General features: G+C 40.8%; 1 long non-coding RNA gene across 2 annotated transcripts; it reads left to right on the forward strand.

The window, feature by feature from the left end:
- The first annotated feature begins 5 nt into the window (after nt 1-5).
- On the forward strand, nt 6-23,290 carry LOC139627141 (uncharacterized). 2 transcript variants are annotated; one of them, XR_011692505.1, is made up of 5 exons: nt 6-122; nt 21,264-21,336; nt 21,430-21,496; nt 21,591-21,991; nt 23,022-23,290. It is a non-coding gene; the product is annotated as an uncharacterized lncRNA (long non-coding RNA). The 2 variants fall into 2 exon arrangements; XR_011692504.1 differs by lacking the exon at nt 6-122 and adding an exon at nt 17,555-17,776.
- Nucleotides 23,291-25,592: the final 2,302 nt, after the last annotated feature.

Below are 25,592 nucleotides of genomic sequence, written 5' to 3' on the forward strand. Positions count from 1 at the left end.
AGAAGAAAAGAAATGACAGGAACAGAAGCAAAACCAGAGCATTGCTTTCCATCATCAGAAAAGGCTCTTGGCAAGAAAGGAATGAAGTTTGATGCTGAACTCACAACATTTTTTCTATACAGGTAAGCAAACAGCTGTTAATGGCAACATTTGCCATACAGCAATAGCAATAGTAAAACTTACAAATAGCTTTTTTTTTTCACTGCTTCCGTGTAGCCAAAACACAGTATAAACAGACAGCATAAAATCCAACATCAAAAATGCAAAAATATTCTCTGAATCAGTCAAGGTATAGCTTAATTTCAATTTTTAATATTTCTTGAATTTTACTATTCTGTTTAAACCATTTCTTTGGAAGTGATTTCAAATGGGCAAGTTGCAAGTTAGGATAGGCCTGTGAATATTCTCATTTGTCCAGGTCATAGTATCTCAAAGGAATTTAAATTTGAAAGCAACTGGACTTGGTTATTTGTTTAGGAAAACGTTTCACCTCTCATTCAAGAGGCTTCATCAGTTCATGCTCGCCTATGACCAGGCTGGGACTAGTCAGATGCGAGTGGTGGTTTCTGGACCACCACAATTAAAATTGCTTTGAGATGCAAGTTAGGATAGTTTTATATTCCAGTATGACTCCAGTTTTAAATTGTGTTTGCTCAATTCTAGTAACATAACAACAATACACAAATAATAGATGTATACTATCAAAACATGGTTTTTAGCATCACATGTTTTCCATATGAAATCAAAAGTAAGCCTTTAATCTATTCATGTCAGATACACAGTTTAAAGTGAGGTCAAACATGTGGAGCCGCACATGTTTTCCCGACAGTGGGAGAAAAGCTGATGTAAAACATATCATTTAGGATGGGCTGTTTGCAAGGTGATACTTTTTAATTGCCTCAGACAAATTTGTTTTGAGACTAGCGTCACATACAGAACATTAAAGTGGATTTCAGCGGATGAGCACGTAAAAGGCGTGTCCTTGGGGAGCACTGTGATGTGCTGGTAATGAGTGGAGGTAATGAAAGACTTCACATAGACAGATGTATCCATTTAAAATAGTAATAACTACAGTTAAGATGGCAAAGAGCAAATTACACACAACTTTCACTAAAACACATGTTTATTCAGTCTCTGCTGGGACCTGTCATTTTTACTGAGTCCCTGGGAAGTTAAGGGAGCTCCTGACGACTCTCATTGCCCCTCAAACAAGGTCATAACTGTGATAGAGCCAGCATGACAAGTGCTACTGGGTAGTGTACCTCTGAGACCAGGCAGGGCTCAATGCTTTATGCACCATACAGCCATTGTTGTGTATGGTAAAAGTGTCAGATAGAATACTTTTTCTAATGCGAGCATGGTGGATTATTTTATTCATGTCTCCTCTGTACATGATTTAATATGATTTTAACACCAGCCCATCACAAGGCAAAGTCAGATTGAGGTACCATATTATATCATTTCTTCTTTAATCAATTTAATTACAATACAGGCTATATACTGGATAATGATATTGTCATAGAAGATGACAGACAAACGATATCTGTCAGAAAAAGTGAACTTGCGTCCCAAACGGTCGTTTGCAATTTCGTCTGCACGCAGAGCATGTGTGACCTAGAGAGGATGTGTGTCCATCCATATGGATGGTGTATCTGCTGGCTGACAAGGTAAATGACACTTTATAGAGCCTTGTCACTCACCAGGCTGGCCATTTGTGCTGGTGTGTAGGTTAGGCCCAAACCCTTCACCTCTTGTCTGTTGTTTCAGGTACAGCCTGCCAGTGAATCAGTAAAGGTCAATAGACTGAAATGACAGAGTTGAACACTTCTTCATTCTGCACTGATGGAGAGCAGAGAGCAACTTTAAGACAAGACTGTTGTTCGAGAGTAACTCGCTCCTTACCTGAGCAATCATTTGTGCCATGTAATTCCCCTGGCATTGTGTCACAGAGATGCTTCTCAGACAGCTGTGTGGTTTTCAGCCCCTTTGTTGTGGAGTCACATGATATGATGGATGGTGCACTATTGAATGAAGATGAACCTCTCCCGGCATGTGAGAAGGTGTCTACACTATGTGTACTTTGCACCCAGCAGTGCTGCCTCCTCTTTGTCTTCTCCTGGAGGGTCCAGCCATTTATTCTGATTTAGTCTGGAGTGGCAACATCAGTACTTCCCCTTTGTGCTGGACAGAGACTGATATTCCGCCTCTTAAAGCCTTAGTGGCTTTTGCTACAAATCTGTGGGGTAAAATGCTGAAGAATGGTGTTTGTTTAAAGCTTTGAATAATGGTGTTTGTGAACTTATGTTGTGTGTGTGCGTGAGAGTGTGTGTGAGAGAGAGAGAGAGGAAGAAAGAAAGAAACTGTGAGGAGATGAGTGTCTTTGTTTGTGAAAACTGTTGCCTCTCACAGTCAGCATGCACAGAGCTCGACAGCACTGCTTTGGCACAAAGCAGTGCTTCCCACGCAGCTAATGGCGGGGATGTGGAAATGAGTAGCTGGCCAGGGTGGTGGAGGCAGGGGATGTGTTAATTGAAAGTTAGGATCACTTTGTGGCCATTACAAGGAAACCTGAGACGTGTTAACGCACCAGAGTTAGGCAGCACCTGCTGTCGCTAGCTAATTGTGTTGGGTTTGGTCATGTCTGTCAGGAGCAGGTTCCCATCATGCTCTGCCTCCAGTTACAGCTGTATTACTGCCAGAGTTGACATTACAGCAGCAGCCACAGGGGAACCAGAGCCAACCTGCGACCTCACTGCCATGGCTCAGGCGGATGGATCCTCAAAAGCCAATATAAATCTCAGTCATGTCGTTATTTTGCCATTTGGGAGGTTTCTCTGATTTTAATTGTATTTTATTAATCTTTATTAGATACTGGTCGTATTCAGTAAACAGTATACGGGCCCTTTTATAACATGTAATATTTTGAATGAGATGGTTTGTTTTCCTCTGCAATTACTGTATTGACTGTCTGACAGAGCCTCTGCTAGGAAAAGAAAAAACGAGCAGTGTGTTTCCAATTCATCCTCACTTACATATGCATCAGTCACAAACCAGGGTGCTGTGCAGATGACTCACTGAGGAGGCATACTGTGCTTTTGAGGACCTGCTAGGGGCAGCAATGTATAATCTGATTTAGACTAGAGCAACCTCCTATTTATTTTTAATTGTCCCACTTTAGCATTTAAGAGCTATTGATCCCCGGAAAAGCATTAAGTGACAGAATCACTATTACTGTTAGTGCTCCCTGCTTGGGGAAGGCACATCAAAGGACATTTTAATGTCACTGACTTTCTGAGGGAATTTGAAGCCTGGTTTTGAACAGGCCAGCCTATGAACGGAAAGGACACACAATAGACAAACGCAGAAACAAATGTGAGGGCAATTTGCAGCTAATCAAAGAATAGCTGGGAATTGATTTTTCTGGGTGAATGTTTATGGTGCAAGGATTTCATAAAACAACAACATTTAAAAGTCATGTTGGGTCCTTTTTAAATCCCCATGTTGATGGTTGCACTATATCAATCATAGAGAAAATGCAAGAGAAACATGAGATAGATAGATAGATAGATAGATAGATAGATAGATAGATAGATAGATAGATAGATAGATAGTGCTATAATAGTGCTGTATCTTTATTAAGATCTCCAGTGTTTTATTTGCACTATTGCACTGTCTGCAGAGACACCTGTAATCTACCCAGGGCTCTTTGTTGAACAGTCGCCTTGCATTGACTCCACTCACAAAATACGTCCCTTTCAAGTGAGACCTCCCCCCTTCTTCTGCCACCATCCCCAGATGTTTTGATTAGCAGCAACTCGTATGCTGGTCAGATCCCGGGATTAATGATGGATAATTTGCCTAAGGTTGGCACAGCACACCGCCGCGCTGCCAGCCTTTGGATGCCATATGGGCAGAAGCAGCTGTTTTCATTACTCTCCCTTGCCCAGATGTGTCAAACAGGATGCCGACTTCAATCCGCAGTCTTGCTGGCACTTGGTGGGGGGTGCTTTCTACTAGCTTGGCAGCTAATTACTTTAATGTAGCCGAGTATGGAGGCCCTGCGTGTTTTTTAAAGGCCTTTTACAAACAGCTGAATGCCAGCTGTCACCTCTGTGCACAATGAGGGAAGATGGATAGGTAGTGGCTGAGTGTCTGATGAGGTTGGCCGTGGGCACAGACCCAACCCAGACCGGGGGCAGTGCAGCCTCTGCTCACGAACAATGGGAAGGTCATCCCAAATACATGCTGGCGAGCCACGTGTCCGCAGCACCACGGTGACACCTCTCACTTTACTAAAATCTGCACTTTCAGATCCGACCTTGCCCATGTTGTCCATGTCGCTGCATTTGCCCTCTCTCCACCCAAAAAGCTACTGCGGAGCGTCGTTCAAAGACACGAATGTGAATGTGGTAATCTGAGCTGCCGAGGTACGGTGCCAAGTCACAGCAAAGACCACACACAGGATAAGCTGGCACAGGAGCAGAGAACGGCAAGTGAAAACAGAAAGGAGGATGCTGCCAGAATGTCAGCTGGGTCTTTACATGAGATTGCACACACCATGGAACATGTGTTCAATGTGTCCCATTTCCTGCTGAGTAGCTCTGTTTTATTGTTCAGTGATAAATCCTGAGATTTGTCACAACTGCCACATTTTTCATTGTTCAGACTTGTATGCCGCTGCTGTCTCCAAACTGTTTATAATGTGCTTTAAAGTGATTGACACCAGTCAGATAAAACCTTCCCTTTTATTCTGGGACACTGACACATGTCAAACAAGCGCAGTAATACAAATAATAGCTTGGTGCATTCAGTCAATTTCATCATTACAGCAGCACAGGGCATCAATAAGTTTTCATTATGTTGAGATGCCATGTCTATATTATCACTTAAACAGTGCCCAGCAGCAAGAGCTGAGCGCTGACATCATGAAAGGGTCAACAGCATCTGTCTGTGGCTTTGATATTTCCATCAATAAGACTTCATGTTTCCACACCTGTATGTCCTCACTCCTGTAATGATCAACAAGGGGTTGCCATCAGTCAATACAGTATGATAGTTTCTTCCCAGGGCAGGAGATGATGAAAGGATTATCTTCATCCTGCGCCTCCGGTCATCAAGGTGCTGTTGCGTGTCCAATGATCCCATTTTTTTTTAATGCATTTATTTTTTTACCTTATAGTTCAGCAGACAAGGTTGAATTCAAACATTTTGGAATTTGAGGCATTGCTCGTGTTATTGACAGGCCTAAGAACATGAGCAATGTGAGGGTAGTAACAACAGCAGCGCTCCCTTGCAGCTCGATCCAGCAGAGTCACAAGGGTGTTGTTTTGTTGCTGTTGTTTTTGTTAAGTATTGATCTTAATGTTGCGCTTCATGTTTGGCTTCCATTGGGGAAAAGATGAGTAAAGGGAGCATTTAGTAAATCAAAAGATCTTCTTTTAACCAAGGGTACTGCATGCTTTCTTCTCTTTTTCCCTTTCTTTGTATTTTGAGTGACATTTTGTTCAAATTACCCACAGTGCCTTAGGGAAGGTGATGCTGAACCTTTAAACTGCTAGCATTGTATGTACAAGTGCTGCTTTATTTCCACGATGTAGTTCGTAATTCAAAGTGTTGTTTGTTCACTGTGGCTCCTTCTCCACTTTTCCATGTAGTGTGCATCCCCTTCACAGCACTTTTATAGTCATGCTCACTTTTGGGCCTTAGCCTCTTCTCCCATAGGAACCTATTATCCTTCTTAACATATGCAAAAGCTTGCTGGATTGTGCATCATACTCACTTAGGGACTTGACACACTCGTATTATGAGGCTCGCGCTTCTGTGCGGGCTGCTCAGCATTATTGTAGGGGTGCTTCTCATTTAGAAAGCTCTCCTCGCTCTGAGGGCTTTCACAAAGAAAGTCATTATAAGTTTTGAGCGAGCATGAAGGGTCATACATCAGAGAGAAGACATTATTATGTCTTGGTATGAGTTTGAGCATCTTGAAAATTCTACACTTTAATAGCTTAATAAGATTGGACAGACTAGACATTGTTAATTTTATTCATATTCAGTGTTTATCACTTTTTCAGTTCACAGATATAAGGTATAACCTTGCATTCTTTCTGTCCTGTACTGAAAAGACATTTTTGATATTTTATTCACCTACAGAGCATTGCATTCTTCTTAGAGAAGCAAAATGTTATAAATATTTTTAATTAGATTCGAGGACACAGAAAAACTACCAGTTTTTCTCATCTTCACGTCTGTTCTGACAGCATACATTCAATAGAGATGGGGGCACCTCAGTAACGCTTTGATTTCAGCTATGAAATTTTAATTTGAAAAAAGAAAGGAGGGAACATATTGCGCTCATTCAAATCTAACTTTGTTCCCTCAAACTGGAAGATTGGATTTTCTTAATTAAATTATCCCCCTTGTTCACATACTCAAGGGGGCCATTGGCTCAAGGCAGTGAGAAAAATGTGCCTGGGTTTTTGGATGCACGGCTGGCATAATGCTGGTTTGTGAAGAGAATGAAATGTTTTGTTCTGGTTGGACTCCTTTTTTCCATTCCATTTGGACTCCTTTTTTCTAACTGGCCGTCCCTGCTTTCTTCTGTGCTCCTCTGTGTTGTGCCAGCATCAGCCCTGAGCCTCTCACCAAGAGAACGCTTTGATGTGTCCCCACTGTGCCGCCGCCCCCCTGTGCCCTGATTGGTGGATAGCAGGCGGGGCTGGCGGGGCAATGTGGGAGTGGATGGGGGATGAAAGCGAGCGGGGCAGCGAGGGGGCACCTGCACACAGAGCCTTGCCTGTGTGTCTGCTTCATCTTCAACTGCTTCCCTTGACCGTAGGCTGAACTCCTGTGTCAGCGACCATCACACGGTCGCTATGACCTCCCTCTCCCTCTCTCTCCCTCACTCTCAATTTATTTCCTTTCTCTCTCCCTCCATATCCCCCTCTTTTCTTTCGCTCCCCTTTTGTCTGTCTCTCTATAAATGTGTTATGAGAGAGTAGCAGATGACAGGTGAAGCTCTCTGTATGTGGAGTATTAATAGAATATGAATCAAATGAAAATCCTTCTCTATTCATGCTGATTTACCAAAGCCTAGAAATAAATTCTCATTTTTAAAACTATAAGGTACAACTGTAATACATCAGTCTGTGTTAATAATGAATCGTTTTATCAATGTAAACCAAATACAGAATTTGAATGTCATCAGTAATGGCTTGGTGTGAGGCAGAAGAACAATATCCGACTACATCTGTCAACTGTTAAGCTGCTCTCCTGATTCTCTGTTCTGTGGGAATTCGATTAACCATAAAACGGTGCATTATGTCATTCCTATTTATGCCATTTAGAGCTGCCAGAAGGTCAGAGCTAAAGGACCCCTTTTTTTTACTTTTATTGAGATGTCTCAGCAATAAGGGTACTGTTTCAGCGCAGCTGTATGCCAAGGCAGACCAGTCATCAACAATGAATGTCTCTGTGCCATCACATTTCAGACTTCACCACATCCAGAATAAAAGCTTCTGGTTCATGGCTGAAATATGGTTATATCACGTTACTGACAAAACAGATTTACATATTGTTCTACAAAATGTGTTCATACTCTGCAGGTCAATGTTACAATTTGAGTGGCAGTGATGTTTCTCTGACTTACACCATGATTAAAACAAGATTTCGTCACAGAGATTACATTTGTTTATATCAAGATCAAGACTTAATCTGTGCCCAAGAGCAATGCGTGATGGGAGGAAAAACAGAACTGACCTGACTCTTCATGTTGTAATATAAACATGTGGCATTGTTCCTCTTTTCTTCTGTTTTTCCTCATGTAATTACAATGTAAACAAAAAAACATTAGAATCACTGTTTCGCTTCTCCACACAGCAACACCTGTGACCTAAAATATAAGGCTCAGAACAATACTCACTTCAATACCTGTGATGATAATTGACCTTATGTGTATGAGTGTGAATGTAGTGTGTATATGAGTTTTTTTTCCTGATAGTAAAGGTGCAGTCTTTCCACTTGCAGTGTTGTATTTCTGTCAACGCCAGGCCCAGCTGTGACCCCACTCTTAAGCTGCTGATGTGTCGTCATGTCTCCACGCTTCGGGAACACTATATGATTAAGATCTGTCTGCTTTTTAGGGCTGTTTGGTGTGCAGAGATCTTAGCTGACCCTGTGTAAATGCAGTTGTTGCAGAGGTGACCTGCTTGTAAATGAGGGTCATGGTTCAGGTGCTAGAGGTCACAGGAGCTGGCCCTCTCTGTGCGTGAGGGCACCTTAGTGACTGCCACTGCTTCGACCCCCAAATGCTGAACGTGCATTTGATTGTGTTAGGGCCAATAACGTATGGAGCTCCAAGGCAACAGAGAGGTCACCTCTGGGCCCATTGAGATGTGAAAGGTGACAGGCAGCAGGATCTAAGCCAATAGAACTCAAAGAGCATCTGTCAGATGTCTTCGACAGGAGTGTTTGCTCAGCAATCAGACGGCATTCTTTTAAAGAGACACAAGTACCTTGTGGATGGACAGATATTTTTTAATGCCAAGATACTGTGTGATTTTTAAAAGCAATTGTAAGGTAAATTATTTAAACAGTAATAAAACTGTTGCTAAATATATTACATCCTCTAATCAATCCTCTATTGACTTTAGCCTGGTTGTCACTCACCTAGATGTTCTAGAGAAACTCAGAGGGATTGTTAAAGAAGTGTAAAAGACTTTCAAGGCTGCCTGTGCTCGAGAATTTCAGAGCAAAGCATCACAACGCATAGCACTTAGACCAAATCCCAAAGGCCGTGACTGGCGCAGCGTGTCCCACATTAGCTCAACCACAGCTCACTGAAATGGACTCGCCTGAGTGGAATGAAACCCATAAGGCACCATGCACACCACGCCAGCGGCTTTATCAGACAAAGATCAATGGACGGCAGCATTCACTCTGAGCACCCAAGCTGCAAGGACAAATACAGTATCTTGGGGGGTTGTGAGAGTCATTGATAGGCTTAGGCTGTGTATGTGTACGTCTCGCCTCCTTTAATCAGGTTTCCCAACAGCAAACACTGGGCGTCAAGTGATGCGTTTCAGGCAGTGAGGCCTTTCAGGCAGGACAAAAGGTGGGAGAAGCTGTGGGACTCAGGGCCCAGCCCTCTCATTCGTTGAATGTCTCTCAGTTTTCCAGTGGAGCTCAAAAGGCCTTTGCCCTTCCAGCTGTAAAATTGGCAGACAGGGAGCCTCTGAAATCCCCTACTACTGTGAATCCACACAAAACTGCAGCGTTTACTCTAAGGAAGCTAACCAGGCTTTAGCACAGCCCGGAGCCAACTGTGCTAGGGACCGAAAACAACACATTTAGCATATGTTTAGTCAGAAGGAGAGTGGCACAGATACTCTATATATACACGTATGATGTATGTAGTGTGTTGTAGCCATGAAAAAAATAAGTGAATTTTAATAGAAATGGCAACTCCCCTAATGCATCCACCTTGGTTAAATTTGAAGGAGTTTATACTGGTGGGGCTGTTACACAGATCTGAGAAAGAGGATGTTATAGTTGAAACAATGTGGAACACAAACTTATATTTACAATATATGAAAACATTTTTAAGGAGGTAGTTTTTCATTAAAAAAAAGAAGACAGAATAATCAGTTACAGTTTTATCAAGGGTTTTGTTTAGAATTTACTGAAATCACTTTGTGATTTGATGTATGAACAATCTTGTTTGTGTAAAATGGATTAGCTATATACTATAGATTACTAATCACAGAATTAGAGTTGAAGAAATATATTATTTTGATAAGTGATTAGTTGGATGGGTTTTATGATTATTTAATCATTAATATCTCTGAGGAGAAGAAAACAAATTATAAACATGTTTGTATGTTTTGCAATATTCTCTCTTTTAAAAACATTAATTACTCAAATTAAGAATCAAACAACTGTATAGTCTGTATACATTAGAGCACTCAGTGAGAGTGCTGGAGGTCTGCATTCATCATTATTGCATCACAGGCAAGAGAACTGAACTAAACTGGAGCCACAATGCCCTCAGTGGAGAAAATCATTTATTTATGAAGTGGCCCGTGACTAAAGAGGATCATGGATCTTAGTGGGATTTGCAGTACGTACTGTAACATAAAACAGCTGATGTGCATTTAAACAACATAACAGGTGATCATTACAAAGCTGTTTATATCAGCCTCAGGAATCCTTCAGGGTCCTATGATCTCATTTGATAGTAAGTAACACCAACTGTGAGCCAACAACAGACTCTTGTGGCCCTCCATGTTTTAACAATATTTGACACTTTAACCAGTCTTCACAGTACGGACTGAATGTTAATTTTAGGCTATAAGCAATAATGCTAACACTAATCACTGACTAACACACGGTTATTAAAACAGCCTTTACAGGATGTTTTAATGTTAGTCAGCATTCCTGATGAGCAGGTATGCCAGCCATTGTCTGTACATACTTAGAACTTGAATGATCTTGATGATATGTTTCAGCTCCAGTAATAGTTCTTTGCTTCTACTACTATTACAGCTGAATACTTTCTATAGGCTTAAAATCATCTATGGTCATAGTTACCTATTGCTATAATTGACCATCTCATCTCCTTGACCATCATATTAGCTCAAAGAAAACATACTGTGTATGTTTGTTCATTTCTTCTGCTATTCCTATATCTATTGTTAGAGATATCACATGGCTACGCAGCCTTTGAAATTGACACCATGGAGAGAAAATACAGCAAAATGACTACTAATTAGAATGGTAGGTGGTCTTTTCTAACCTTTTATGAAATTGGCTAACAACAAGGTTACGACAGAGGCACCGGGACACTTTGAAGGAAGACAGTAGAGGAGATGTGCAGTTGACACAGAGCATATCAGTCAGGGCCTGGCCATGTTGTTTACATGATTCATAGGACTCGCTGCTCATCACGGCCTGTGGCAGACTGTCAGGAAAAGAGAGAAAGGATTGTAACTTTGGCCCTATTGTTTAACAGCTCCCAAAGACGGAGGACACAGAAATTATTCTGAAGAGCAGGAGGCACACGGTGGAAAATGACCTTTAACTGCACTTCCTTAGCTGAATCTCATCCAATTAGAGCACTGTATATTTTCCCTAATAGCAGCTGATGAGGCAGGGCGTATGAGCGAGCACGCCCGACCGGCGTTGCTATGCAGCGAGATGGCTGCTTAGCACCAGAGGAGCGCTAGGGAATAAGTGAGCAGAGAGCTTTAATTTGATAGGGTTAGAATCCTGCAGGCTCCAGGGTCGTGGGTCACCAGGAGCTCGTCTCACACTGAATATGAAGAAATCAGAAGTAAATTGCTTACATCTGCTGCCAGTGGCTGTGAAGGCTGTGATTGGCTCCCAGAGGTGTGCACTATCTAACGCAGGCAGCGGAAGGGGGCCTTGGTGCAAAGAAGGCTTGTAATTGGAGTAATTCTGCATTAATAGATGTTAAAAATCCTCCAAGCAGCTGGTTTGAAAAGCAGTGCCTTCATGAAATGTTCCAGGATCATGGGGTGATTTTTTTCATTTTTTTTTTTTATCTTTTTTCTTCTTCTTCCTCCCCTTTAAATGTCTACACTACATTGCAATCACAACAGCCAGCTGTAAATGCTCAGTCTCCCTGATGAAGGCAATGATGGTTATGTCAGACAGGAGAGCAGATAAATAAGGTACACAAAAGTGCCATGTGAAAATTACAATCCATCAACATTGTCCACAGTCTGGAATGAGAGGAAATAGCTTGTAATATTACTGCCAATGAATAATGTTATATCAGGTCAAAGTTTGAAATGCTCTATATTGCATCCTCCATGTTTCCATCTATAGATTCCATACCAGCTATCTGGTTTGTTTGTCTTGTATTCCTTGTGATTACTGCGGAGCTATTTCACCATGCCACAAATACTGTACATTTTCTCTTGTCAGTGTGACTCTGTCTAGTGGTTCATGTTTCTCATCACAGCCCCTACTTTGGGACTGTGTCCAACAGAAAATGGGACAGGCTGTGAATTATCACAAATGCTCTGGCAAATGACACTTCATTGGAAGGTCTTTGTCACCAATTATGTGTCTATTAAGAAACAGTCAATCAGTCAATGTGCAAATAGCTAACCCTCCAAGGGCTCAGCTATTGACAGGATGTTGTCAATAGTCCATCTGATATGATTTAGCTGTGGAGGAACTATGTGCTCACCACAGAAGCTTGACAATCCCAGACGACCGTTTGGAGGCTAACTTTTACTCTCACTAGTTTATTGACCAACAATTATTTTAATGAGCCTTTTTAATGGAAATGTATTATTCACATCGGATTTGCCGAGCAGCTTGCTGTGTGTGAACCTTTTGATTACAAGGTCCTTAGTACATCAAGCATAGGTCATTTCTTTGCTTAGCGAAATAAAAGTTTCCATTTCACATCAAGAGCAGCACATTTTTGTGTTATGTAACACAAATGAGCCACTTTCCTCTCATCTTGTGGCCTCCAGCATATTATGCAGCAGCCACATTTGACTAAACCAAAACACAAATTGGATGTCTGGCAGACTAATTTGATTTCCCAAAAACCCTGAAACTGAAACCCTGCTAGTTACCTCAAATGATGGACACTAATATTGTGTTTTCAGCATGTAACTGCAGCCCGGCAGAGTATCCCATCCCAATCAAAACAGTTGCTTCCCAAATGTTATTACATTATGTTGCCATTTTCAGATAAATGACTGTAAAACAGCTCTGCCTCACCATTGATGTCCATTCACAAACACATTACATTTACTGCCTTACTCTGGTTTCATCGAGTCCCACTGTCTCATTTAAGTAACTTATATACTTGAGATAATGTGCCGCAGCACTGTCACTGTGGATTATAAAACATCTCACAATACACACAGCAGTGGCAGTTTTTTGATCATTTAAAATCCGAATGCAAAATCTGTGAATCTCAGTCTTACTATAGGCAAAAGTTAGTTTTCTGTTTAGAAGGCATCATACCGCTCTGAAAGCTGTCACCAGACGAGATGAGAAGAAAAAACAGGCATGCCTGCTTCATATAGGCACTGTGAGATGTTGGCTGCTGCTTTCAGACGCTCTGCCCGTCAAAGACTGGCTGGATTGTCAGTAAGCAAATTATAAAATGAATGACAAATCTGTGACATTGCACTTGTCTAAACCAGTCAGCTGGTTACAGTAGCATTCAATCACATTCTGACACAGCCTCTTGGATAATCAAACATAGCAGCAGAATATGGCCACAGGGCACACACTGATACTATACCTCAAATACAGTTATTCCGTGCCATAAAATGCATGTGATTTGCCTCAGCTATTGCCATTAGGTAGATAAGTGCATCTTTTCAATTTCCCCCAAGCTCACAGGAGACTCTTTACGTCCAGGATAGATCAGACTGGCAGGGAGCGAGCTGAGGACCTGATAGTCCTCAACTATCCACCATAATTACCATGACAGACTCACTTAAGCTTCTCCTCCATCTAGCAGCATTACTGACATGGATAGATCTCAGAATTCTTGTTGTGCATAATGGTCATACACCGCCAGAAAAAGCAGAGGGGTTACGCCGTCTACAGTTTAGACCTTGTTCTTGTAATGAAAGGTGTCAGAGGAACATAGGTGGACTGAATTCATTCCACGGGGATGCTGCTTAAAGACTGACAGGGATTAGATTAATTAGTCATAGGCTGTATGGAGAGTCAAGTACATTGACATCTCTTTTTTTATGTCTTCTTGCACATAAACAGGTTTTAAAAGACATAAATATAAAATAAAAATTTAATTAAATGAGAAGTTAACTTCAAACTAAATGCCCCCCTCCCCATGAGAATTTCAAAATATTCTCCTTTCTCACATTTATTTTTACACTTAACATTTTGTCTCAACAAGCAGGAGACTCAAATGATGTGATCCCTTTGATTCCTTTATTTTCTGGCACATTTGAATAATAATTATCATTTTCTTGTTTCTGATATGATTAGTGGGGGGGGGGGGGGGGGGGGGAATAAACAGATAATCATTAAAAGCAGAGTGGTCTCCTGCTCATAAATCAGTGGTGGGTGTTCCAGCTGAGGTAGCTCAATAAGCTTTCCCTTAAACATTGGCTCGTGGTAATGGGAATATCTGAGGGTCAATCGGGGTTAGGCAGTCTTCCTCAACAGGAAATGAGCTTTTGGTGGGCTGTGTTCCCAAGGTAATGAGCAATGTGTGTGTGTGTGTTTAATCTTAGCTAATATTGTTATAATAACTGGATAAATGATTAAAAACAAGCAAATGGTAACATTCTGAAGACCACCAATGCAACTTGACTTTGTTGCAGTATTTTACAACTTTTAACAGTACAGTAGAGCTTCACTGTGACAAAATCAACCAGTCCATATAACCTGTTTTCTGGATTAAAGGTCATTGTTACATTACTTTTAAAAACTCCTCATCACATTCCTGTGTGCATATTTTCCCTCCTTTAATTCATTGCACATACTACATTCATTTTACCGCCACAAGTGAGCCATCACATCTTTGTTCTTTTCGCCTGCTGTAAGGTCATTATTACCTCGAATCTGCCGGAAAGCAGCAGCGGTGAGGGGGTATGAAATTCATGTCCTAATATGCAAATTAATTCATGAATGCTCCATATTGTATAACCACATGCATCTGGCATGATTGGGCAGTGTGGGACAAACTGTCCTCAGCCAAGGCATTTTGCTACTCAGCAAAAGCTAACGTTGAGGAATGGAGCCGTGTTCACAATTACCGTGATAAAAGGTGAGCAGGGGGAGAATAAATTGTGAAATGAGAACTTCTGTGTGCACGGTAAAAAAAAAAAAAAGAAAGAAAATGTTCCCTATATAAAATACAATACAGACTTAGCCCTGAAATCACAGAACAAATGCATCAAATAAATACTTTATTCATGTGGAGCTAATTTCACCCTGCCATTTTGATCACGTCATTCCCTCTGGAAAATTGCAATTAAGTTTGGAGAGATAAAACATGCCAACTACTCTGCATTTCAAGGTTTGATTGGCCTATCAGCTAGTCAGTATGCCGCCATGGTTTTCATCACTGTTAATTGATCCTTTCTTTAATTAATCTGGAAAGGAAAGCCCATATCTCTATCCTGTCTGATCGTCCCCTCTGTCTGTCATAACACAATAAAGGCCCTATCCTACTGCTAGTAACTCTGCCTTAGCCTCTCCCTCTGGCTCTTGGCCAAATGGACTATTTATGGTGCACCTATCTAACGACAAGCCTGCTGTATGGAGTTCAATGGCTGGGTTCATTAACAGTGCTTTACCCAGCTACTTCTAATTTGCATGCAGTGACACCTTGCTTTTAATATGGATGTGAAGGTTAGTGTATAGGCCAAGACATTTTCTCAACTACCATTGGTCTAAATATTGTTCTTCCAGCTCCTTGCCCCCCTCCCTCTGCCACTAACACTGCCATGTTTTCCCTCTGATTCAATTATACCCCCTCTTTTTTTTAATGCTTTGTTCCTCCGCTGGCAATTGTCATGTATGTTAGCATACATGACGTTAGCATACCCCAGTGCCACAAGGAGAAAAAACTTTGATTCACATGGATGAAGACTGTGTTGATTGGTTTGATTCTAACTAATGTGATCTATAACCAGACCATTATACACTCACATAATATGTTATAAAAGTAGGCTATAATGAATGTATAGTTAAAATATGTGTTGAAAAGATTTTATACTAAATGAAAAAGCTTACCTAAGAAGAGAGAGCCAGTGCCTTCAAATCATTCATCTGTCTTTGCATATACAAAGGTTTCTATACGTCTTTGTTTGAGTAGCATGGGGCGTTGTCTTCAGCCAGGAAGATACCTCAACACTTTTAAAAAGTACTTTCTTTATCCATGGAAAAAAGTCTCTGCCCTCTCTTTTGTGTATTTTAACAGATGGCCTGTGATTCTGACAGCTCTACCTGCTGTAATGGTTGCCTCTAGGAGGTGTGAAACAAGGTCTTAACACTTGGCTTTTCACTATGAATGTGTGGTTCTTTCTGTGCTCACAGTTAAAGTTACAATTGGACCATAAAGCGTTTTTCCCCAACAGACTGTAAAGAAATGGATGGGAGGCAGCTGAGAAATGAACATGTGAGTATCTGTTTCTGTCTAATTAAATCCACAGAACAGCCTCAAGCCTTCCTCTGCCAAGACTGGATTCAGACAACTTGCAGACAGTGCGGCTGCCTTCTGTGGTAGCACACTGCCACCTATTGTTCAAAGCGCTCATCTCTGCCTCTGAAACCTTTGTGTACCTTCTCTCTTGATTGCTGAAAAGACAAGTTAGCTGGTAACAGATGACTGATGATAGTGACATCAGTCATGTGCCGGGATAAAACACTCTTTTAAGATCACATATCTCTTTTGAAGGCTTCTTTATTACTATTTGTACAACACATAGGGTACCTCTAATGGCACAAATCATCTGAGCAGGAGAGTAATGCAACCCCAGCTCTTATGTGTTATCATTGTGAAATGTGTTTTCTTAGTGTGGGATTTTGCAAAGGCCCATTTGTTGTTGTTGCTCTTGAGAACAAAGCAAAAGAAGAAGTGGCAGCTGGAGGAGCAATTTTTGTCCATCAAGGGCTATTGAGAGTTCAATTATTTATCTTGTGAAGTGTTCCAAGGATGTGGTCAGCTCATCAGGGTTATAATGCATGGAGTGAGAGGACATGTGCATGGAGCATAGGGAGGAGGATGTTGTTGTAGTCTGAAAAAAGTCAGCTAAAGCTTGTTTCCAGATACCAGCACTCCCACGCTCTCTGAAGCTGATGAGGAAGTCTTAAGAAACGGACATTGTTCATATCTCTGCTGGTGAGGAGGACAAAACAGCTAATGTTCAACACTTGACAAACTTAAGCTGACAATAACAAGCAGAGACAGGAGAGAATGAGTTCATTTCTCTTTCGATAATATTTATTTATTGCAAGTGTACAAAGTGAAACTCAAGGTCAAGCCTGCTGGCCACATGCACACTGCAACACACTATTTGTCCTTCGGGAAAATTCAGTGGGAGTCTTAATGACGGTATAAGTACAGTACATGAACTGTAAGGAAAGTATTTGTTAGTTCTCCTGATCTTAGAAAGGCTTTTGGATGTTAGAGAAGTTTACATCTTTCATGAACAAGATTCAATTCCATTTTTTAAATAAAATAAATGAATAAATACATTTTAAAAAGAATATTTATCTTTGGTTGATTTGTGGGAGAAAATTTCTTTTTGAATGGACATGGATTCAATTAGTTTACAGAAAGTGGTTTTGCAAACTATGATGTGATTACATGACATCCTATATAGTGGAATCAAGTTCCACCAATTCCATCAGACACAGTTTATTTACACCGGTGTTTTTCTTTTTCTCCCCCATTAGTGGAGAGGAGGTAAAGCCCACTCAGGCAAATTTGTGATTCTTATTAAGGATTATATAAATAAAACTTGACTTGAATTGACTTGTAAAAAGTAATGGACTTTTAACTGCCACAAAACTAATGCTAACTAGCGTAATATGTTGCATTGGATATAAATCGACATACATGATGTGACAAGGAGAAGCTAACAGAATAAACTGAATATTGCCTGGTACTGGTTTATACTTTTCTCAGTTTAAGCTACACGCTATATGGTATAAACAGTGAATACATGAGCAGCTTTAGACTCAGCACAAGAGGAAAATCCCTGCTAGCAGCCCCTAGAGGCCGTCTTGGTACAAACCACTTGACCAGGTAAATGTTTCCATTCTTTGAAAGACTTGATCTGGTCAGCAGGGCCAAAGAATATATATTTGTGTCTTTACAACTACTGTTTGTAACATGCCTATTCAAATATTAGTAGAGTGTGAAATGATCAAAGAAGAATTTATCATCTACACTTTTAGACAAGGAACCTTGGTTAATATACTTTCTAGCAAATATAAATAAAATAGTAAAGGGAGAAAGGTTGGGAGGGGAAAACAGAAAATGTATTATGTCAATGTCAGCATCCATGTTTTGGATGATATCACTGACTGTTTTCTTGCTGTGTAGCATGTACCATAGCATAGCATAAAAATATAGTGTATATAATAACATTTATATCATTAATATCACGATTTACAATATTTCAATGTAGTGAGATGCATTTTGCAGGGGCATTTAGACTTTTATGCTGAAACTATATACTATACTGTATCTCCATCTTTCACAGAGAGAACTACACAGAGTTCTGACTAAACAAATGGTTACTCACACAGATAACAATTACCAGTTCATTGGCCTGACTCAGTGATGAACCAGACCTTCTGGCTCTCTGTTTGAAGGAAAGACAAAAGCAGCTTCAAACCCTCCAGCCCAACCCCCAACATGTCTTTCAGACTCCTCTTCTTCAACATTTTCACTTAAATGTCAGAACTTGCATTAAAAGTTAAAAAGAAATCTGATGTTACCAAAATGCATTTGAGGAAAAACAAACTTAGAGCAGAGATCCAGTACATTTCATGGGGCTGTTACAACAGTGCCCGAGGCGAAATCCATCTGTAGTTTATCAAAAAAAAAAAAAAAAAAAAATGGATCACTTTCAGAATTCCTGCTAATGTCCATCCATTTCTCCCAGTCAAATGGACTCTGGAGAAGTGACTGATTTTACACTGAACTCAATAATCCAAAGCCTGTGCAGCTTCAGTCATGGAGCTCCACTGTGCGTATGTTAACACCATTAAATCACCTCAAATGTCTACATGATTCAATCTTTTTCACAGTGGACGACAACTGAATTGAATTTCTCCAAAGTGGCTGTCCATTTCCTGTCTGTGTGTGTGTGACGAGTGGCTATGGTTGCTGGGGAATTCGGACCCACTCTCACATTCACTTACCTCCCATATCACATTTAGCACAAAGCGCGTGCCTGTCCATTTTTCAAAACTAAAACTCAAAACATGTTACATGAGGATCCACCCAAGTCTATGAGAGTCAAGTATTTCTGATTTGAAACTTTAATTCACTGGGATGTTTCCTTTCTTTTAAGAAACCGTTATTTATTTATTTCCAGCTAAGTGCGGATATTCTGGATAGACATGGACATTCTTTTTTATTTGTGCAAGGATATCTTTTCTATGTCTCAACAGTAGACCATATTCAGCTCCTAAATTTTGGCACTGCAGCCAGATGAGGCCCTGGCCTTGTACAAGCCTGTCAGTGGCACTCTATAGCACAGCGGCTCTTAGTGGCCGTGACTCTATGACCTGCTTTGCCGCTCCGTCGTGAATAGCTGCTGGCACTTCTCTCCAGTCTGTCTACTAGATGAGGAGCAAGTTTAAAGAGATACGTTTTTTTTTTTTCATCCTTTGTTTTTCTATTTTCCCCCAGTAGCATTACATTTTTGCCTTGATTATATTATTATACTATATGCTTCATCCATACAGCTCTTCACAGTTTGACAATGCCCTCCAGGTCATGTGTAAGAATAACAAAAAGGAACTTCCTTCTGTCTTCCTTAAGTCCGTATAGTTCTGTATAATTCTGCTATTTTTCATGCAAATGCAGAAATTAAGAAAAATAGAGAAACAAGAGATATGATGTTTGCCATTAGGTGACTACAATCAAGGAGTTTGTTTGCTGCTCCTCCCTTAACAACCTTTATAATGGGCAAAGGCACTGAAAATAAATATAATATAAAGACATTGTATTGCTATATGACATTGGTATTCCCAGTAGCATTTTATAAAGCACAAAGACTTTGTTGCTCTTCTTTTATTTTGTTGTAACAATTCAGCTTCTAAAGTCTAAACTCTCTAATCAATGGTAAAATAAAACCTTCCACCATGAATGCAGCTGTAGATGGGCTGAGACAGACAATGCACACATAGTCTGGGGAACACTGATTTCCTCTGACAGACTGGGCCTGTTTTGCTACCTGCTTAATCCCCAGCATTTTAAAACTGTGTTTGGAATAAACGGACTAAAGGGAATAGAGTGCCTAAGAGCTCAAGAAATGGAGAGCTCTACTGGCTTGATTGGCAGGCCTTGTCAGTAAGTCTCTTCCAGTAAGAGGCACCTGCCTCAGCCCTGGTGGGATCCCCGCTCCAAAGTGAAGCGCAGAGAGGCATTGTCTTAATTATCCCCCTACCCAACCCCCACCCCACCCACCCCCCCAACTACATCTCAACAAGGAGAAGAAGAAAAAAAAAAAAAACACAATTAATGGTAAGCGTTTAGGAGAGAGAGATTATTTACTGGGGCCCATCCAGTGGAGACAGACACTCAGTGGTCCTGAGAGACAAGCATGTCCATCAGCTCGGGGAAGCCAAGCAATCCAATTAACGTAGAGATCTTTCAGGCAGTCAGTGCTAACCAGTGGTGTTCATCACCCAACAATAACATTGCTTTGATAATTTGTAATTTAAATCCAGAGTCTTTTAAGGGCAAAATGCGATATTTTTATTGTTAGAGGTGCAAAATATGCAAGGTCATCAGCTGTCTGTATGACAACAAGAGGAAGAGTAAAATGGACCATAATGCTTCGGTTACACTGGCATATTCATGAGATAAAGTGATGAGGAAGAAGTGATGTTTGTGACAACGTGCATGGAGTCAGTACTGTAAGTGTTACCAGTCGTTACCCATCAGCACTGAAGGCTGACCGCTCTGCAATGAACAAGGGGATTCTCATTAAGACAACAAAAGGCATGTGAGGATGTGACAGCAGGAAAATTCCTCTGCTCTCTATGGTACGCAGGCTTCACCACAGACCCTACAGGCTGAGGCAAAAAAAAAAAAAAAAGATTGCTGCAATTCAAAGAACAGGACTTTACTTTGAGAGAGGCAAACCAAATGAGAGTCTGGGCCTTGGGTCCCCAGGTCACCTAGCAGGTGGGAATGAAATGAAGCAGAGTGGGGGGAAAAAACAGGATGGCAGTGTGGGGACATCACATCTGGGCTGAATTAGGAAAGTAATACGGTGGGCCCAGGAAAGTGTTTGAGGATCTGGGAGGCAGATCTCCTTTCCCTAGGAACAGCAGGTTAGTATGTCAGCAGGGAGTCCAGATGAGAATGATTAGAGCTGGCCTTTGAGGAGCAGGTGCCTCTTCTACCTCTGCTGCCTCGCACTGAATGGACTGTCATTAATCTTACATTGTCATAAGGCATTTAGGCAGATGATACTTTATGAGCTTGTCTAATTCTGCCTTGTATGTGGTTTGTTTTAAATGTAGACATTTGTTTTGTGCTTCATTACAAGCCTTGAAGTTGAGACTGGGATCTGCTGGTGCACTGTGATGGAAGAAAGAAGAAAACAGGGCCTCTTAATCACTGTAAGTGGATTACCTCATCTAACATTACATCATGGTTGAATTTGTGAACACATTATTTGACAATATCACAATTTTAAATCATGTGGCCAGCAGATTTAACATCGCCTGACCAGTTGCTGCTAACTATTAAAATGGAGAAACATCCACTGACAAAAATCCTGTAAGAAGCCAAGAGTAACAACAATGTCTCCTTAATAGTCTCATAATTTCCCCTATGGCTGTATCATACTCACTGTCTCTCTCTGTTCCCCCAGCCCTCCTGCTCTGCATAGCAAGGACAGACACATTTGAGAATTGATTCAGCGCTACATTAAGTAATCTAGTAATCTTTTACACCAACTGTTTCTGGAGAAGCATATTAAACAGGCATTAACGTCACTATGAGGAGAATGGAGCAGTTTGGGTGCGATGGGAGCGCTGTCTGATTTGGACGGCCCACGTAGGGGTTTTGCTCTCAGTTACCTCCTCGAGCTGCACAATGAAGTGGAAGATCTCCTTTTTCACGCCACCATTTCCACCCCATTTCTTCGCATTGCATTGTTATCCCTATCTCCAAAACAATTCAGTCAGTCATGAGGCTCTACCCAAAAGAGTGAAGCATGCATCTGCTGGGAAGGGCAGCTGTGGACACAGACCACTGCATGAGAACTACAGTGTAGGTGTTTGTCAACATAAAAGGCTCTGGACAGACAGAGATACTCTTTCACAGTTTTAGATCCACACTCGAGCACTGTGTCGTTATTCATTCCACCTTATGATTGCATGCATTTTCAGCACATTCAGCTACACTCAAGCATTGTGATACTGATACAAGCATTGATGTAGAGGAGTAGATTAAGTGGCTATTATAGTTTGACAAGTTCTCCATAACATATTGTGCTTGTTTTTTGTTTTTTTTTTTTGTTTTTTTTTAAACACACAAACCTGTAATATGCCTGAAACCTTTAGTGCTTAAATAAGAATTGTGTGGTCTGAAGCTGTGAGCTATCTTAAACATCAAACCTTGGACAAAGACAGAGATATAGGCCAAAAGCAGTCCAGTTTGAACAGCTTCATAGACTTGTGCACTGTGCAGATATTTGGTGTGTAAAAAAAATGAATATGGTTATTTTCACCTTGGAATGGTGTTCGTCATAAACCAGAGATGATGGATTGTGTTATGTTGTTATGGAGAATTTTAAAAATAAGATAGATAGAAAGATAAGATTTGAGACAGTTTCATTCAATAAGAAACAAAGCGATGTCAGCAAAAAATAGGGAATAAATATTTAGATGTTTCTCATTTACAAAGATGAATAAAGAGAACATAAAAGGCAAAATATACATCTACATTTAACTATAATTCAAATAATAGACTTTAAATTTGGATATGTACAAACATTATATAATATAATTGTAAAATCTAGTCTGTGATTATTAATATTTGCCTCGGTAATTTTTGTTAGAAGGAGAAAGTAATCAAACTTTAAAAAAGTATATTTCATGGAATTCTGCTGCCCAAAACTTTTGCCTGCTTTCTCATCCCTCTTGTGTGGGTTTAGGACGGAGGTGTGGGTGGCTGTGGATCAGTAATGATTTACAAATAATAAGTAGAGGAATGAGCAAATCAATAAATCAGTAGAGCTCTGGATATTTGTGAGGCAACCTTATTTTTTTATTTATCTGGGTGTTTTATTTGTTTTCAGTTCTCCAAGGCAGAAGCAGGAATCCCAAATTATCCAGGGGGTTAGGGGGCACAGTGCCCCTGAGCCCTGAGCCCCATAGCGGAGGTAACGTATTCAATGGCCTGGGGCGAGTGGAGGAGAGGAGCGGCCCTGCTGCATACTGATGGCAGGGAGAGAAGGCAGTAATTGGAGCTGCAGAGGAGAGGGGAGAGGAGGGCAAGCACTGGGAGATGATGGCTTTGTTTTCTCTCTTCCTGTCTGTGCTGCTCAAACTCCTCCCCCCAGACCTCTCTCTCCCTCACACTCACTAAGTAGAGATATGGAGAAATTGAATAGGGATACTTGCTAATTGGTCTCTTGCTGCTTGCTTAAAGGACCATAGACATTCTTTTTCATTGAAACTAATAAACTATGTCTGTCGATGTGTGTGTGTCTGTGTGTGTTTCAAGGATCACATGAAGCACTGTGTAGTTCTAATGGAGAAAGGAGGAAGGTGTGAAGGATTGCTATTACAGTAGTTTTGAGAACGGTTGTTATTATTATTAAAACTAAAAAGAGAGGCTGCTCACTAAAACGAGCATGTCCTTTAAAAAATATAAGAGCATTTATAATCCCATATCAAAGCTTGACTAGATCATTTACTGCATTATTTCTTTCTCTTGTCATAAACATATGTATTACGTCCATGAAAGCCAATTTAAACCCAGTGCTGCCTGATATGATGTAAATTGGTAAATACTATTTTAATCAGAGCATATCGCAGGTAATTAAGAAAATTACTTTGACAAACGGTTTGAAGCTGGTGTAAAAGCTCAAGCCAACATTGCAATCAGGCTCATTGCTGATGGTGGCGCTCCCTCATGTGGGTATGAGACGCTGAGAAGGCTGTTCCATACATCGCAGAGGATCACAATCAAATCAGCCAGGAGAAAGTGGTGTGGAAGTGAATCTCTTGCCTAAATACTTCCAAAACTGGCGCATTATCTCCACAGCATCCTCTGCTGACACAGTTAAATGATATGAAATCTATTGGCAAATGGCCTAAAAAAAAAAGGAGGCAGGAGGAGGGAGGCAGGAGAGAGGGAAGGAGTTCAAGTCACTGCTGTTGGCCAGTCTCCCCTTAACAGGTTGAAGCCCACAGGTCAGCAGAAGGACACAAGCAAGTGGAGCTTTCATTTCCTGTCAAAGAGAGATGCTTTCCGAGGCATGAGTCGCAGGCTAATTGGGCCCCGGTGGGTGACACTGCAGCATCATAAATAAAACAAACAGTTGTGGTGTTTCTGCCACTGGACTCTTTAAACCTTCATCACAGAGCAAGCAGTTCGGATGAAACACCCAGCCTAATTACTCTGGTACGGGGCTGTTATCTTTTCTGCCTCGCTGTAATTGATCCTTTTTTTTCTGTATGCATTTATGTTTTTAATCAGAAATGAGAGCATGCATTGCCTGAGAGCTTGAAGACCTTGTAGGAGCCGATAATTAGCCGCTCTAGTTAATGGGCCTGACTGTGCTTCGTGTGCTACATGACTCTCTGGTGTCATGATGTGGCAGAGCTTGGAGGAGACAGTGCTCAGGGGTGATACACATGTGATTAGTCTCCTCACTTCACCACAGCCCTCTTCACACCTTAGGTTCGCAGTCAGCACCACAAAACTCTCGCTAATCAAGTTTGCTCTTTGTGAACCTCGGACTGATCCGTGACCAGTGTTAGGGTTTAATCGTTGTTTTTAATTCTCTTGAAAGGAAAAGAAATACAGCAACACGCAAATAGCGTCTATCAGTTTTCAAAGGATGAGCAGCAATACTTCAAGAACACCACATAAAAGTAATGTGGCCTCTTTAATATGTGCGCTGCATTTGTGTGTTTGTATAGCAGCATGTATGCTAATTTGGATAAATATACAACTTGCCCTGGGCCATGAATTATAAAACGGGCTAATAATAATACACTAAGAGTCTCTTGCTTCTTTTAAATTCACATTGGATCAAAATACATCAGCTCCCCAATTGTCATGTTGCGCATTCTTCATTCTGCTGGGTTTGCTGGAGATTTCACTTTGTTATTCAGCCAGTGGCTCCTTCCTTGGGACCATATATTCATATTCATTCAGAACCTATAGAATGTGTCAAATAGAGGTGTCCTAATTGTGTCCTTGATGAAAGGCTATTAATATTGAACACTTTCACATTCACCCATGTGCCAGCACGAAGGAAATGTGTTTTCCCCTTCTTTCACCGAGACAAAAAGCAGATCTGTTCATATCTCTAATGATACCTGATTCCCCAGGGGTTAGTGGCGAGACTTGCTGTGGCTTCAGCAGATTCATCAAACAAAATATGGTGCTCTTTCCTCAGGAGGCTGAGAGTCACATTGCGTTATATCACTGTTAATTAGAATGAAATATGCAGTTCAATTATTCTTTGTATTGTTTCCTGACGCATGTGCTCGTGCTAACTATAGAGCACTGATGAAACACCAAATGTTAGAAAGCTTAACACTTTATTTCCTCTCTTTTTTTTCAAAGCCACAGAACAATTTTTTTCTCCTATTCTGTTTATCTGTTTTTGTACAAAGTAAGCCTATAACTATTC

The sequence above is a fragment of the Trachinotus anak genome, unplaced genomic scaffold (genome assembly GCF_046630095.1).
Source record: "Trachinotus anak isolate AG129_WGS33_773 ecotype Australia unplaced genomic scaffold, CSIRO_AGI_Tana_v1 ptg000002l, whole genome shotgun sequence".
In the NCBI taxonomy this organism is placed as follows: Eukaryota; Metazoa; Chordata; class Actinopteri; order Carangiformes; family Carangidae; genus Trachinotus; species Trachinotus anak.